Source organism: Salvelinus sp. IW2-2015, linkage group LG16 (genome assembly GCF_002910315.2).
Source record: "Salvelinus sp. IW2-2015 linkage group LG16, ASM291031v2, whole genome shotgun sequence".
NCBI classification, from domain to species: Eukaryota; Metazoa; Chordata; class Actinopteri; order Salmoniformes; family Salmonidae; genus Salvelinus; species Salvelinus sp. IW2-2015.
Genome location: NC_036856.1, coordinates 15960401 through 15975856, shown reverse-complemented (window position 1 = coordinate 15975856; position 15456 = coordinate 15960401). Strand labels below are relative to the sequence as shown.

General features: G+C 44.3%; 1 protein-coding gene across 4 annotated transcripts in view; it reads left to right on the top strand.

Annotated features, from left to right (window-relative positions):
- Window positions 1-15456, top strand: part of LOC111975535 (guanine nucleotide-binding protein subunit alpha-11) — a 118274-nt gene that overhangs the window by 1328 nt on the left and 101490 nt on the right. The gene's annotated exons all lie outside the window — the stretch shown is intronic.

Sequence of the window (15456 nt, the reverse complement as noted above, 5' to 3'; positions counted from 1 at the left end):
CAATTATGCATCATTGGTGAAGTGATACCATTCATCAGGGCATAAATTACACTGTAGCTATGTCTAATGATATGAGTGTTGTATTTGATCTATAAGGATTTATAGTATGCAAAACAAGTTGTCCCAAATTACATAACAGCCATGTTGCTGCTGTAAACCACAACGTTTCCCTACGTTATCCGATATGTAAAGCGATTTGACTTTATGATTTGGATGGCATTGTGAGAGCAACTCTGCATTGTTTGTAAAGGATTCGTGCATTTCACGGGAAAGTCTACACCTGTAGTATTTGAAACATGTGACAAATATTTTATTTTGAGGATTCTACTTGAAGCCTCCAGGGCTGACATATCTGAGCTGTATTACAGTGCATAGGACACACATAAGCACCCACCAAATAGAGCCCCACAGTGGACACGTCATAATACCCATAAAACCTAGCAGTCAAACACAGAAATGGTTCCAATAGTTTTTTTCACCATTCATTTTTCCCATTTTAGAACCACTTCAAACAAGGTCTGTGTTTCATGTAGGCTTTCCCTGGTGTGACGTTTTGATAACTGTGAACATTTCTCTTGGACKATGTGACTTTTATCAATATATTAGGCTTTATTTACTGTGATTCGAATATGCTAATTAGCATCAAAGTAGTCTTCATGCAATACAAATCCTTGCAATCTCCTGCACGCCATCTCTAGCTGACGCAATTAGTGTATTCATCTTAAGACAACGCATCACAATCGTATCAAGTACATTTCCCTTCAGTAAAGTATTTATCAGCAAAGTGGCTTTTTTTGGAGGGTGTCGGGAGTGCTGTAAGTTATTTAAGATAACTTCCAAGAGTTACAGTTTCAAAAGATGGGCAGGGACTCCACTGTCCTGACTTTAGGGGGAAGCTTGTTCCACCATTGGGGTGCCAGGACAGAGAAGAGATTTGAATGGGCTGTGTGGGAGCTTCCCTCCCGTAGGGGCGGGCAGGCCTTTTCAGAGAGAGAGAGAGAGAGAGGTGCAGACACAGATTCTACCTACCAGGTAGGATGCAATCCAGGAATGTGCAGAGGGTGGAGGATCTGATGGTTCATGGTTTTGAAGGCAGTGGATAGATCTAGGACCAGGGGGGGGCAAAGCAGGCCCACAGGCTGTACCCGGCCCGCAAATTATACATATATTTGTAATTTATTTTTTTAAACATTTTTTTCTTCCCAATTCCGTGGTATTCAATTGGTAGTTAGTCTTGTCCCATCTCTGCAACTCCCGTACGGACTCGGGAGAGGCAAAGGTCGAGAGCCGTGCGTCCTCCGAAACACGACCCAGCCAAGCCACACTGCTTCTTGACACAATACCCGCTTAACCCAGAAGCCAGCCGCACCAATGTGTTGGAGGAAACATGCTCCCGGCCCGCCACAGGAGTCGCTAGAGCGCGATGGGACAAGGAAATCTTGGCCTGCCAAACCCTCTCCTAACCCGGACGAGGCTGGGCCAATTGTGCACCGCTTCATGGGTCTTCCAGTCACGGCCAGCTGTGACACAGCCTGGGATCGAACCCGGGTCTGTAGTGATGCCTCAAGCACTGCGATGCAGTGCCTTAGACCGCTGCGCCACTCGGGAGGACCCCGCAAATGGATATTAACAAACAATTGGTCCCCCCAAAAATGCGGCCCTCTGTTGAATTTCAAAATCCCGATGTGGCCCTTGAGCCAAAAAGTTTGCCCACCCCTGATCTAGGAGGATGAGGGGAGAAAGTCCGCTTTGGCAGAGTGGAGAGCCTCTGACACAGAGGAGAGTGGTCTGTTGAGTGAGCTGCCTTGAAGCCTGTCTGGTTAGGATCAAGAAGATTGTTCTGAGAGAGATAACGAGAGTTGGTCACTAGCTATTCTCTTATGGAATTTGAAAGCCCTTTAATATTGCTAGCAAATGTTCCAGCTGTCTTGATATTCTAGCAAGAAACCATATGGATATAGCAATGCTCAAAAACACACCTGCACCAAAAGGACACGCATTAGAATAGAGAACCATTTGTATAAACTGGCTGATTTTTCATCAGCCCCGAACAAAATTAAGGATGTAATCATAATGATACATAAACTCAGTCACCATCATTGGTAAAGACCAAGAAGGTGGAATCACTTTCCTTAAATGTATCCATAATGGAAAGAGAACTCCCTTTATTAATGTGTATGCTCAAAATGTATATAATCATGTATTTTTTGATTCTCTGAACAGCGTGTTATATTTAACTGAATTCCCACTGTTTATTGTGACAGAGAGGAATGCCATTCTGGACATATCTGGTACAAATCTAATAAGACCACTACAATTCACAGGCAACCAAGTCTCTCCAACATATACTCTTTGATTACAACCTTATTGATGCCTGGTGAGCTTATAACCCTAAAGCAWAAGAGTACTCTTTATATTAAACAGGCACAAAACATTCTCCCAAGTCGATTTCATACTATTATCTACTCTATTTTCTTAAATCAAGAAAATGGAAATTCAACATTTTAAGCCTTTCTGATCATCATGCTTGTTACTGCCAGATACACATTTCAGAATCTCGTAAAAGAGCCACAAGGTGGAGCTTTTAATGTTTCCTTACTACGAAATCCTACTTTCTATGAACAATTTGAAATTGAATGAATTCATAATGATTTACCCCATTTTTCTCCTCAATTTCGTGATATCCAGTTGGTATTTATAGTCTTGTCCCATCGCTGCAACTCCCGTATGGACTCGGGAGAGGCGAAGGTCGAGAGCCATGTGTCCTCAAACACTGCACTGCTTCTTGACACACTGCTCGCTTAACCCTGGAAGCCACCCGCACCAATGTGTCGGAGGAAWCACCATACTGCTGGCAACCGTGTCAGCGTGCATGCGCCCGGCCTGCCACAGGAGTCGCTAGAGCGCGATGGGACAAGGACATTCCGGCTGACCAAACCCTTCCCTAACCCGTACGATGCTGGGCCAGTCTCCCGGTCTCGGGACCGAACCGGGGTCTGTAGTGATGCCTCAAGCACTACGATGCAGTGCCTTAGACTGCAGGAGGCCTAGATTGAGTCATTAAAAAAAATATAAGAACTCTTCTCTCAACTGAGGAATCCGGCTTGCTGGGAGCCCACATCTCTCTCCATGAACTCAAAAGGGTATTGGATAACATGAATAAAGGCACCTGGTTGTGACGGTATTCCTCCTGAGGTCTATTTAACACTTTGGAATCAATTAGTTCCACCGTTACTGTTACTTTAAATGATTAACACAGCCATTCACAAAGGTTCATATGGAAGGGATTTAAATACAGCACTAATTAAGCTTTCATGAAAAAAGTTACGGATGCCACACAGTGCTCTCACAAACTCCCTCTATCTTTGATAAACACAGTTTAATATCTATTTTCAAAAATTCTTTCTTCCCGTCTCGAAACTTACCCAAATTTATACATCTGGACCAAAGCGGGTTTATTAAATGATTATCCTCAGAACCTCCGTCTATTACATATCTTACATGCTTCATCAGAAACGAAAGCTCCTTGGGCAGTTTTCTCTTGATGCAGAAAAAGCTTTTGATAGACTAGAAGGGTCATATCTTTAGTCGGTTTTTGAACATATGGGACTTGGCTACAATTTCATGATTAAAGTACTATATGACAATCCCTCAGCCATAGTAATAACAGGCAATACCTGCTCTGTTCCGTTCAGAATAAATAGAAGTAGCAGGTAAGGTGATTCTATCTCACCTCTCCAATTTGTCTATGGAACCCCTGGCCCGGGCGATTTGATAATTGATGGAAATTAATCATCTCTCAATTCTATGGATCACATAATCTCATTTATACGCCGACAATATCTGACATTCTCTAGACAATATATCTCAATCCCTCCCAAAAGCTCAGAAAATCTTAGACAATTGCAGCTCTATTTCAAGTTATAAAATCTAACAATCTGCCCTACTGCCACTCGACCCTGATGGAGGACTCCAGCCAATGGTTTCCCATTTTAAATATTTGGGAATAGATTTATTTCCTTCCTTAGATAAAACCATGGAAACCATGGCCTGAAACTTTAACAGAACACTCAATTCGACCGCACAAGATGGACTAATATCCCAGTTTCTTTAACCGGCAGATTATCTATTATCAAGATMAATATATTGCCACAGCTGAATTTTTGTAGTTAAATGCTTCCCTTGTCTCCCCCTTCTCGCTATTGGGATTAAATCCATAATGCGGCTTCAAAATGTATATGGCAAGCAATGTTTTCGGCACTGAGCAAATTTCAGGTCTGCTGAGCGCAAACTTGAACATTGTGAAAAGTTGGTGCAACTCCCAGCGCGCGTTTACTGTGAACAGTTAGTCTGTACCTGCAATACAGTTTTAAGTGGTCATGTTGGCTACTGTGGCTATTTGATCAACATGTAAGCCTACCAGAGTGGCCTACCATCAAAAAGAATGGAGCTAATGTATCCCATAACATTTTAATATAGAAATAGCTGTTCTATCAATTAGSCTACAGTAGCAGTCAATTTGTGGTGTTCAATGTAGGCCTACATTCCATGAGACTTTTGGAAAAAACATGCATGGCCTGACATAAACCTGTTTATTCACTTGTCCTCCAGACAAGGAGGTGGTGAAAATGTTGGTTTTTGATGCAAGAAACCACTTTACAAAATACAATGCATTATTATTCCCATACCATGATTACAGAGAATCAGACAAATTATCCTACCCTCTGCCTATTGGCTATTTAGCTTATTCAAGCCTCTCAAAATACAACACTGCCCCTTTAAGACAAAAAAAGCTCTTTACCTGACTTGCTTTTCAAAGATGTCTAGATATGTATACGTTTTGTGCTCTTGTAGGAAGCAATCACTCTCCCATTGCTGACTACAAATTATCTATAACTGGGAAAATAATTCACTAACTAGCAAAGAATATGAACAAAATGTGCACACGTGGCTACATGCAGCTCTCGCTTTGATCTTAAAACAAGTGCATCTACTCACGACCGCTCATGCTGTGAACACAGTCCAGTTCAATGTAAATGGCACAGATCCATATTATGGTGATGCTATATTTGCATGTAAGCCTACTGCAGCTCTGATTGTTTATGCCACACTGGTCTGTGTAGAGTACGGGCTGAGTAGTGCATATTAATGCAATAGAATCCTACTCAGATTCGTTCTGCCTACAACAAAATCTATTGCATAGTTTGTCTTGTTTCGCTATATTGCATTGAAAGTGGCTAATATTGCATTGATTCAATCAACTGCCACAGTGAAGGGAAACATTGATCGTAATTAACAGGGAAAACTCTAGAACGCTGGTCATCAACCTTTTCTGAGTCAAGATCACAGAGTCAAAATGCAAGCCAAGATCTACCGCTCAGGTTTTTTTTATAACAGGACATAAAAAACACAAGGCTAAAACAGTACTGTAGCAATGAGGTTTGTGCAGTAAGCTATAGGCCCAATACATTATCACCGCATATTGGCTTTGCTTGAATTGCCCTGCCAATGCATTGTTGTTCGGGCCATTTTAACCAAAAAATATATACACTACCATTCAAAAGTTTGGGGTCACTTAGAAATGTCCTTGTTTTTGAAAGAAAAGCAATTTTTTTTGGTCCATTTATAAAAAAAAWACATCAAATTATTTATTATGACTATTTATTATTATATTATTTCTGCCTCATGCACAAATTCATGTTACTCTTATGAACAGAGAAAGTGAAATATTCCTCTATTTAAAAAGACCCAGCCAACCCTATAAAAACACTTTCCTACTCATTCATTACTGCTGCAGTGCTTGTTGTAGCACTGAGTGGAAATAGGAAGGTGCATTTTATAAGTGTTGAATACAAAGTGTTGACAGTGCTGAGTAAGAACTTAAACATGAATTCACTCATAAAAACAGCATCTCTTTGCTGTATTTGTTGTCTCTCTAGTCATGGTTTTAAACATTTTGGAATCTCACAGTATCAACTTTGCTGTAGCTTTTTTTTATGCCTGCTACGATACTGCAGACACTGTCATCTGAGCCATCCAATTGGCCAGCGGTAGGCTTATAGTGCAATTGATTTGCTCTCTGGGCCTGCCCATGAAGGTAGTTTGTATCTTGAGACACATGAAAGAGTTAAAAATGGCAACAGTTCGCCTACCCGGCACAGGGCAGCTGGATCGGGTGCACCTACTGCCAACATCCCGAGACAAAAACAAAAAAAATAGGAACAAGGCTTTATCGTTGGGTTTTTTACAGAACATTTTAGGTATTGACTAGGAATGCCTTTGAGATCGAGCGGTTGGTGACCACTGCGCTAGATAGTTGAGTGATGTTCAATTTCGTGCTTCATTTCTGCTTGGCAGTCCAGGGGGAGCTGCGCAGCAGACTCGGGAATACTGCGCGCGCAGCTCAGAGTGAACATTGATTGCAAGGTAAGTGAGCCTGTAAAAAAATTTACGAACTTGGAAAGAGGTAGGAGGATTATCCATACCGAACTTCAAATTGTATTTACAGGCGCTAGTATTTCGGCCCATCCTAAATTGGTTTCGACATGATTTTTCCGCCCCCTGGCTGAGAATAGAGATAAATATGGTGTCTCCTATTATCCTGGAAGAGGTGGTCTTCACTCATATATCCTATAATGAATGTAAACTTCGCTTTCGTCCAATTATTACTCAATTTCTATTTGTCTGTCAACTATGTTTGACAGCCATCGTCGATGGTGATGACATCGTGATGTCACAAATTTGACTGCACCTCCAGAGTCTGGTGATGTGCAGTGAGGACACAGCAGGGCGACATGCCAAATGGCCTGTTCCCTATTTGCCATAGCCTCAATTTTCAATACATAATTATATATACGAAGGTATGTGTACACCCCTTCAACTTAGTGATTTTGGCTACTTCACTTTATTGCACCTAAATCAACCACTTATCGGATCAAGAACTTCAAGGAGAGCGGTTCAATTGTTGGGAAGAAGGCTTCACAGGGTGCCCAAGAAAGTCCAGCAAGTGCCAGGACCGTCTCCTAAAGMTGATTCAGCTGCGGGATCGGGGCATCACCAGTACAGAGCTTGCTCAGGATTGGCAGCAGGCAGGTGTGAGTGCATCTGCACGCACAATGAGGCAAATACTTTTGGAGGATGGCCTGGTGTCAAGAAAGGCAGCAAAGAAGCCACTTCTCTCCAGGAAAAACATCAGGGACAGACTGATATTCTGCAAAAGGTACAGGGATTGGACTGGAGTAAAGTAATTTTCTCTGAATCCCCTTTCCGATTGTTTGGGGCATCCGGAAAAAAGCTTGTCCGGAGAAGACAAGTTGAGCGCTACCATCAGTCCTGTGTCATGCCAACAGTAAAGCATCCTGAGACCATTCATGTGGGGGGTTGCTTCTCAGCCAAGGGAGTGGACTCACTCACAATTTTTCCTAAGAACACAGCCATGAATAATTAATGGTACCAACACATCATCCGAGAGCAACTTCTCCCAACCATCCAGGAACAGTTTGGTGACGAACAATGCCTTTTCCAGCATGATGGAGCACCTTGCCATAAGGCAAAAGTGATAACTAAGTGGCTCGGAACAAAACATCGATATTTTGAGTCCATGGCCAGGAAACTCCCCAGACCTTAATCCCATTGAGAACTTGTGGTCAATCCTCAAGAGGTGGGTGGACAAACAAAACCCCACAAATTCTGACAAACTCCAAGCATTGACTATGCAAGAATGGGCTGCCATCAGTCAGGATGTGGCCCAGAAGTTAATTGACAGAATGCCAGGGCGGATTGCAGAGGTCTTAAAACAAGGGTCAACACTGCGAATATTGACTCTCTGCATCAACTTCATGTAATTGTCAATAAAAGCCTTTGACACTTATGAAATGCTTGTAATTATGCTTCAGTATTCCATGGTAACATCTGACAAAAATATCTAAAGACACTGAAGCTGCAAACTTTGTGGAAATAAATATTTGTGTCATTCTCAAAACTTTTGGCCACGACTGTACACATGGTTAGCAGATGTTAATGCGAGTGTAGCGTAATGCTTGTGCTTCTAGTTCCGACCATGGAGTAGTATCTAACAAGTAATCTAACAATTTCGCAACAACTACCTTATACACACAAGTGTAAAGGAATGAATAAGAATATGTACATAAAAATCTATGGATGAGCGATGGCCGAATGGCATAGGCAATATGCAGTAGATGGTATAGAGTACAGTATATACATATGAGTAATGTAGGTAGGGTATGTAAACATTATATAAAGTGGCATTGTTTAAAGTGGCTAGTGATACATTTATTACATCCAATTTTTAAAGTGGCTAGTGATACATTTTTACATAATTTCCATCAATTCCCATTATTAAAGTGGCTGGAGTTGAGTCAGTATGTTGGCAGCGGCCAACTAAATGTTAGTGGTGGCTGTTTAACAGTCTGATGGCCTTGAGATAGAAGCTGTTTTTCAGTCTCTCGGTCCCTGCTTTGATGCACCTGTACTGACCTCGCCTTCTGGATGATAGCGGGGTGAAAGGCAGTGGCTCGGGTGGTTGTTGTCCTTGATGATCTTTATGGCCTTCCTGTGACATCGGGTGGTGTAGGTGTCCTGGAGGGCAGGTAGTTTGCCCCGGTGATGCGTTGTGCAGACCTCACTACCCTCTGGAGAGCCTTACAGTTGTGGGCAGAGCAGTTGCCGTACCAGGCGGTGATACAGCCCGACAGGATGCTCTCGATTGTGCATCTGTAGAAGTTTGTGAGTGCTTTTGGTGACAAGCCGAATTTCTTCAGCCTCCTGAGGTTGAAGAGGCGCTGCTGCGCCTTCTTCACAAGCTGTCTGTGTGGGTGGACCAATTCAGTTTGTCCGTGATGTGTACACCGAGGAAACTTTCCACCTTCTCCACTACTGTCCCGTCGATGTGGATAGGGGGGTGCTCCCTCTGCTGTTTCCTGAAGTCCACAATCATCTCCTTTGTTTTGTTGACGTTGAGTGTGAGGTTATTTTCCTGACACCACACTCCGAGGGCCCTCACCTCCTCCCTGTAGGCCGTCTCGTCGTTGTTGGTAATCAAGCCTACCACTATAGTGTCGTCCGCAAACTTGATGATTGAGTTGGAGGCGTGCATGGCCACGCAGTCGTGGGTGAACAGGGAGTACAGGAGAGGGCTCAGAACGCACCCTTGTGGGGCCCCAGTGTTGAGGATCAGCGGGGTGGAGATGTTGTTACTACCCTCACCACCTGGGGGCGGCCCGTCAGGAAGTCCAGGACCCAGTTGCACAGGGCGGGGTCGAGACCCAGGGTATCGAGCTTGATGACGAGTTTGGAGGGTACTATGGTGTTAATGCTGAGCTGTAGTCGATGAACAGCATTCTCACAGGTATTCCTCCTGTCCAGATGGCTAGGGCAGTGTGGTTGCGATTGCGTCGTCTGTGGACCTATTGGGTCGGTAAGCAAATTGGAGTGGGTCTAGGGTGTCGGTAGGGTGGAGGTGATATGGTCCTTGACTAGTCTCTCAAAGCACTTCATGATGACGGAAGTGAGTGCTACGGGGCGGTAGTCGTTTAGCTCAGTTACCTTAGCTTTCTTGGGAACAGGAACAATGGTGGCCCTCTTGAAGCATGTGGGAACAGCAGACTGGGATAAGGATTGATTGAATATGTCCTTAAACACACCAGCCAGCTGGTCTGCGCATGCTCTGAGGACGCGGCTGGAATGCCGTCTGGGCCTGCAGCCTTGCGAGGGTTAAGACGTTTAAATGTTTTACTCACCTCGGCTGCAGTGAAGGAGAGCCCGCAGGTTTTGGTGGCGGACCGTGTCAGTGGCACTGTATTGTCCTCAAAGCGAGCAATTTTTTTTATTTAGTCTGTCTGTGAGCAAGACATCCTGGTCCGCGACGGGGCTGGTTTTCTTTTTGTAATCCGTGATTGACTGTAGACCCTGCCACATACCTCTTGTGTCTGAGCTGTTGAATTACGACTCTACTTTGTCTCTATACTGGCACTTAGCTTGTTTGATTGCCTTGCGGAGGAAATAGCTACACTGTTTGTATTCGGTCATGTTTCCTGTCACCTTGCCCTGGTTAAAAGCAAGTGGTTCGCCGCTTTTGTGTATATGCTTGCCATCAATCCACGGTTTTCTGGTTTGGGAATGTTTTAATCGTTGCTGTGGTACGACATCGTCAATGCATTTCTAATGATCTCGCTCACCGAATCAGCGTATTCGTCAATGTTGTTGTTGGACGCAATGCGGAACATATCCCAATCCACGTGATCGACGCAGTCTTGAAGCGTGGAATCAGATTGGTCGGACCAGCGTTGAACAGACCTGAGCGCGGGAGCTTGCTGTTTTAGTTTCTGTTTGTAGGCTGGAAGCAACAAAATGGAGTCGTGGTCAGCTTTTCCGAAAGGAGGGCGGGGGAGGGCCTTATATGCGTCGCYGAAGTTAGTATAACAATGATCCAAGGTTTTACCAGCCCTGGTAGCACAATCGATACGCTGATAGAATTTAGGGAGTTTGGTTTTCAGATTAGCCTTGTTAAAATCCCCAGCTACGATGAATGCAGCCTCAGGGTGTGTGGTTTCCAGTTTACATAAAGTCAGATAAAGTTCGTTCAGGGCCATCGATGTGTCTGCGTGAGGGGGAATATATACGGCTGTGATTATAATCGAAGAGAATTCCCTTGGTAGATAATGCGGTCGACATTTGATTGTGAGGAATTCTAAATCAGGTGAACAGAATGACTTGAGTTCCTGTATGTTGTTATGATCACATCACGTCTCGTTAATCATAAGGCATACACCCCCGCCCCTCTTCTTACCAGAAAGATGTTTGTTTCTGTCGGCGCGATGCGTGAAGAAACCAGCTGGCTGCACCGACTCCGTTAGCGTCTCTCGAGTGAGCCATGTTTCCGTGAAGCAAAGAACGTTACAATCTCTGATGTCTCTCTGTAATGTTACCCTTGCTCGGATTTCATCAACCTTGTTGTCAAGAGACTGGACATTGGCGAGTAGTATGCTAGGGAGTGGAGCGCGATGTGCCCGTCTCCGAAGCCTGACCAGAAGACCGCTTCGTTTGCCCCTTTTACGGCGTCGTTGCTTAGGGTCGCCGGCTGGGATCAGATCCATTGTACTGGGTGGAAGGCAAAACACAGGATCCGCTTCGGGAGAGTCATATTCCTGGTTGTAACGATGGTGAGTTGACGTTGCTCTTATATTCAGTAGTTCCTCCGACTGTATGTAATGAAACCTAAGATTACCTGGGGTACCAATGTAAGGAATAACACACAAAAAAACAAAATACTGCATAGTTTCCTAGGAACGCGAAGCGAGGCGGCCATCTCTGTCGGCGCCGGAAGTACTCTTGCATCTTGCATCATGCAGCCCGACATACAGTGCATTCGGAAAGTATTTAGGCCCCTTTTTCCACATTTTGTTACGTTACAGCCTTATTCTAAAATTGATTAAATAATATTTTTTTCTCAATGTACACACACTACCCCATAATGACAAAGCAAAAACACGTTTTTAAAAATAAAATAAAAACTTTATTTACATAACCATTCAGACCCTTTGCTATGAGACTCGAAATTGAGCTCACATACATCCTGTTTCCATGAATCATCTTTTGAGCTGTTTCTACTACTTGATTGGAGTCCACCTGTGGTAACTTCAATTGATTAGACATGATTTGGAAAGGTACACACATGTTGACAGTGCATGTCAGAGCGAAAACCAAGCCATAAGGTTGAACGAATTGTCCGTAGAGCTCCGAGACAGGGTTGTGTCGAGGCACAGATCTTGGGAAGGACACAAACATTTATGCAGCATTTAAGGTACCCAAGAACAAAGTGGCCTCCATTCAAGAAGTTTTGAACCACCAAGTCTCTTCCTAGAGCTGGCTGCCCGGCCAGACTGAGCAATCAGGGAAGAAGGGCCTTGGTCAGGGAGGTGACAGCGCTACAGGGAGCCCGGACAGACAGCTGATCGTCCTCGCAGTGGCAGACCACGTGTAACAACACCTGCACAGGATCGGTACATCCGAACATCACACCTGCGGGACAGGTACAGGATGGCAACAACAACTGCCCGAGTTACACCAGGAACGCACAATCCCTCCATCAGTGCTCAGACTGTCCGCAATTGGCTGAGAGAGGCTGGACTGAGGGCTTGTAAGCCTGTTGTAAGGCAGGTCCTCACCAGCCGTCACCGGCAACAATGTCGCCTATGGGCACAAACCCACTGTCGCTGGACCAGACAGGACTGGCAAAAAGTGCTCTTCGCTGACGAGTCACGGTTTTGTCTCACCAGGGGTGATGGTCGGATTCGCGTTTATCGTCAGAGGAATGGGCATTACACCAAGGCCTGTACTCTAGAGCGGGATTGAGGTGGAGGGTCCGTCATGGTCTGGGGCGGTGTCACAGCACCATCGGACTGAGCTTGTTGTCATTGCAGGCAATCTCAACGCTGTGCGTTACTGGGCGGCAGGGCGCGTAGTGGTTAGAGCATTGGACTAGTAACCTGAAGGTTGCAAGATCGAATCCCTGAGCTGACAAGGTAAAAATCTGTCGTTCTGCCCCTGAACAAGGCAGTTAACCCGCTGTTCCTAGGCCGTCATTGAAAATAAGAATTTGTTCTTAACTGACTTGCCTAGTTAAATCAAGGTAAAATAATAACTTAAAAAAATTAACAGGGAAGACATCCTCCTCCCTCATGTGGTACACTTCCTGCAGGCTCATCCTGATATGACCCTCCAGCATGACAATGCCACCACGCACAGAACGAGCAATATGGCTGATTTCCTGCAAGACAGGAATGTCAGTGTTCTGCTAAGAGCCTGGATCTCAATCCCATTGATCATGTCTGGGACCTGTCTGCTTGGAGGGTGAGGGCTAGGGCCATACCCCCAAGAAATGTCCTGGAACTTGCTGGTGCCTTGGTGGAAGAGTGGGGTAACATCTCACAGAACTGGCAAATCAGAACTGGCAAATCTGGTGCAGTCCATGAGGAGGAGATGCACTGCAGTACTTAATGCAGCTGGTGGCCACACCAGATACTGACTGTTACTTTTCATTTCGACKCCCCCTTTGTTCAGAGACACATTATTCCATTTCTGTTAGTCACATGTCTGTGGAACTCATTCAGTTTATGTCTCAGTTGTTGAATCTTGTTATGTTCATACAAATATTTACACATGTTAAGTTTGCTGAAAATAAAATCAGTTGACAGTGAGAGGACGTTTCTTTTTTTGCTGAGTTTATCATACGTTTATCATATCATATTTATCATATTGTACGTTTTGCAAATTCGTAACATATAATACAAATTTTAATTTGTAATATGTCATACGAAATGGGTGATGCCCATCCAGAAATTAATACATACCATTCGAAACATAACATATCATACTAAATTGAGTGTCTCGGGTTTACATATAGAATTATATGAAATGCTCGGAGACGAGGTTGGGAGAACTGCAACAGTCGTCTGGTTTCACCTGTTACATTTTCATTCAGGACAGACAGTGGGTGTGTCTGTCGCAGTGCTTGTTTGGTAATGTTCTTGTACACAACTTTTTAGTTAGCTAGCTGTAATTATAGGTCAAGACAGATGGTTATCTAGCCCCTGTGCTATAGTTAATAGTACTATTTTGACATCGTTGAAGACATTGCTCACTGGAACAGGAAGTGTATTTAGGCTGCTGAGCGCTTGACTCAGATCCCAGGCAGCTCCACCTGTTGATGTCCAGGAGGAGTTCTCCTCTGGCTAATGAGGCTGCTCTGCTGTGAGTGAATGTATGTCCCCATGCCCCTCTGCCTCCCACAGGGTGGCCCATCTCCCTCCACAGTGCCAGGGAGCACATCCGCTGACACAAAAAATGATAATAAAAAGAGCGATAGTAACAGAAGGTATAAATTACACAAGAATGGAGCTATATACAGGGAGCACCAGTACCAGAAGAATATGAGGTATATATGTATAGGGTAAAGTGACTAAGCTTTAGGAGAGGATGATGATGATGGTAGTAATAAAAATAGTAAAATAAAGAACAGTAGCAGCATTTGGAAAGTATTTCGACACCTTGACTTTACCAACACTTTACCAACATTTTGGATGATTTTTTTTTATTTTTACTAATCAATTTACAGACAATACCCCATAATGACAAAGCAAAAACAGGTTTTTAGAATATTTTGCAAATGTATTAAAAATAAACAAATCCAATTTGACATAAGTATTCAGACCCTTAACTCAGTACTTTGTTGAAGCACCTTTGGCAGCGATTACAGCCTTGAGTCTTCTTGGGTATGATGCTATAAGCTTGGCACACCTGTATTTGGGCAGTCCCCCGTCCCCCCCATTCTTCTCTGCAGATCCTCTCAAGCTCGGTCAGGTTGGAAGGGGAGTGTTGCTGCACAGCTATTTAGGTCTCTGGTCTCCAGATATGTTCGATCAGGTTCAAGTCCGTGGTCTGGCTGGGACACTCAAGGACATTGAGACTTGTCCCGAAGCCACTCCTGCGTTTTTCTTGGCTGTGTGCTTAGGATTGTTGTCCTGTTGGAAGTTGAACCTTCACCCTAGTCAGGTCCTGAACTCCCTGGAGCAGGTTTTCATCAAGGATCTCTCTATACTTTGCTCTGTTTATTTTTCCCTCGATCCTGACTAGTCTCCCAGTCCCTGACGCTGAAAAACATCCCCACAGCATTTTGCTGCCACCACCATGCTTCCCCGTAGGGATGGTGCCAGGTTTCCTCCAGACGTGATGCTTGGCATTCAGGCCAAAGAGTTTCATCAGACCAGAGAATCTTGTTTCGCATGGTCTGAGAGTCCTTTAGATGCGTTTTGGCAAACTCCAAGTGGGCTGTCGTGCCTTTTACTGAGGGGTGGCTTCCGTCTGGCCACTCTGCCATAAAGGCCTGATTGGTGGAATGCTGCAGAGATGGTTGTCCTTCTGGAAGGTTCTCCCATCTCCACAGAGGAACTCTGGAACTCTATACCAGTGTCCATCAGGTTCTTGGTCACCTCCCTGACCAAGGCCCTTCTCCCCTGATTGCTCAGTTTGGCCGGGCGGCCAGCTCTAGGAAGTGTCTTCCTGGTTCCAAACTTCTCCTATTTAAGGATAATGGCGGCCACTGTGTTCTTGGGACCTTAAATGCTGCAGAAATGTTTTGGTACCCATCCCCAGATCTGTGCCTCGACACAATCCTGTCTCGGAGGTCTACGGAAAATCCCTTCGACCTGGTTTGGTTTTTGCTCTGACATGCCCTGTCATCTGTGGGACCTTATATAGACAGTTGTGCCTTTTCCAAATCATGTCCAATCAATTGAATTTACCACAGGTGGAATATATGTACAGTTGAAGCCGGAAGTTTACATACACCTTAGCCAAATACATTTGAACTCTGTTTTTCACAATTCCTGACATTTAATCCTCGTAAATATTCCCAGTTTTAGGTTAGGATCACCACTT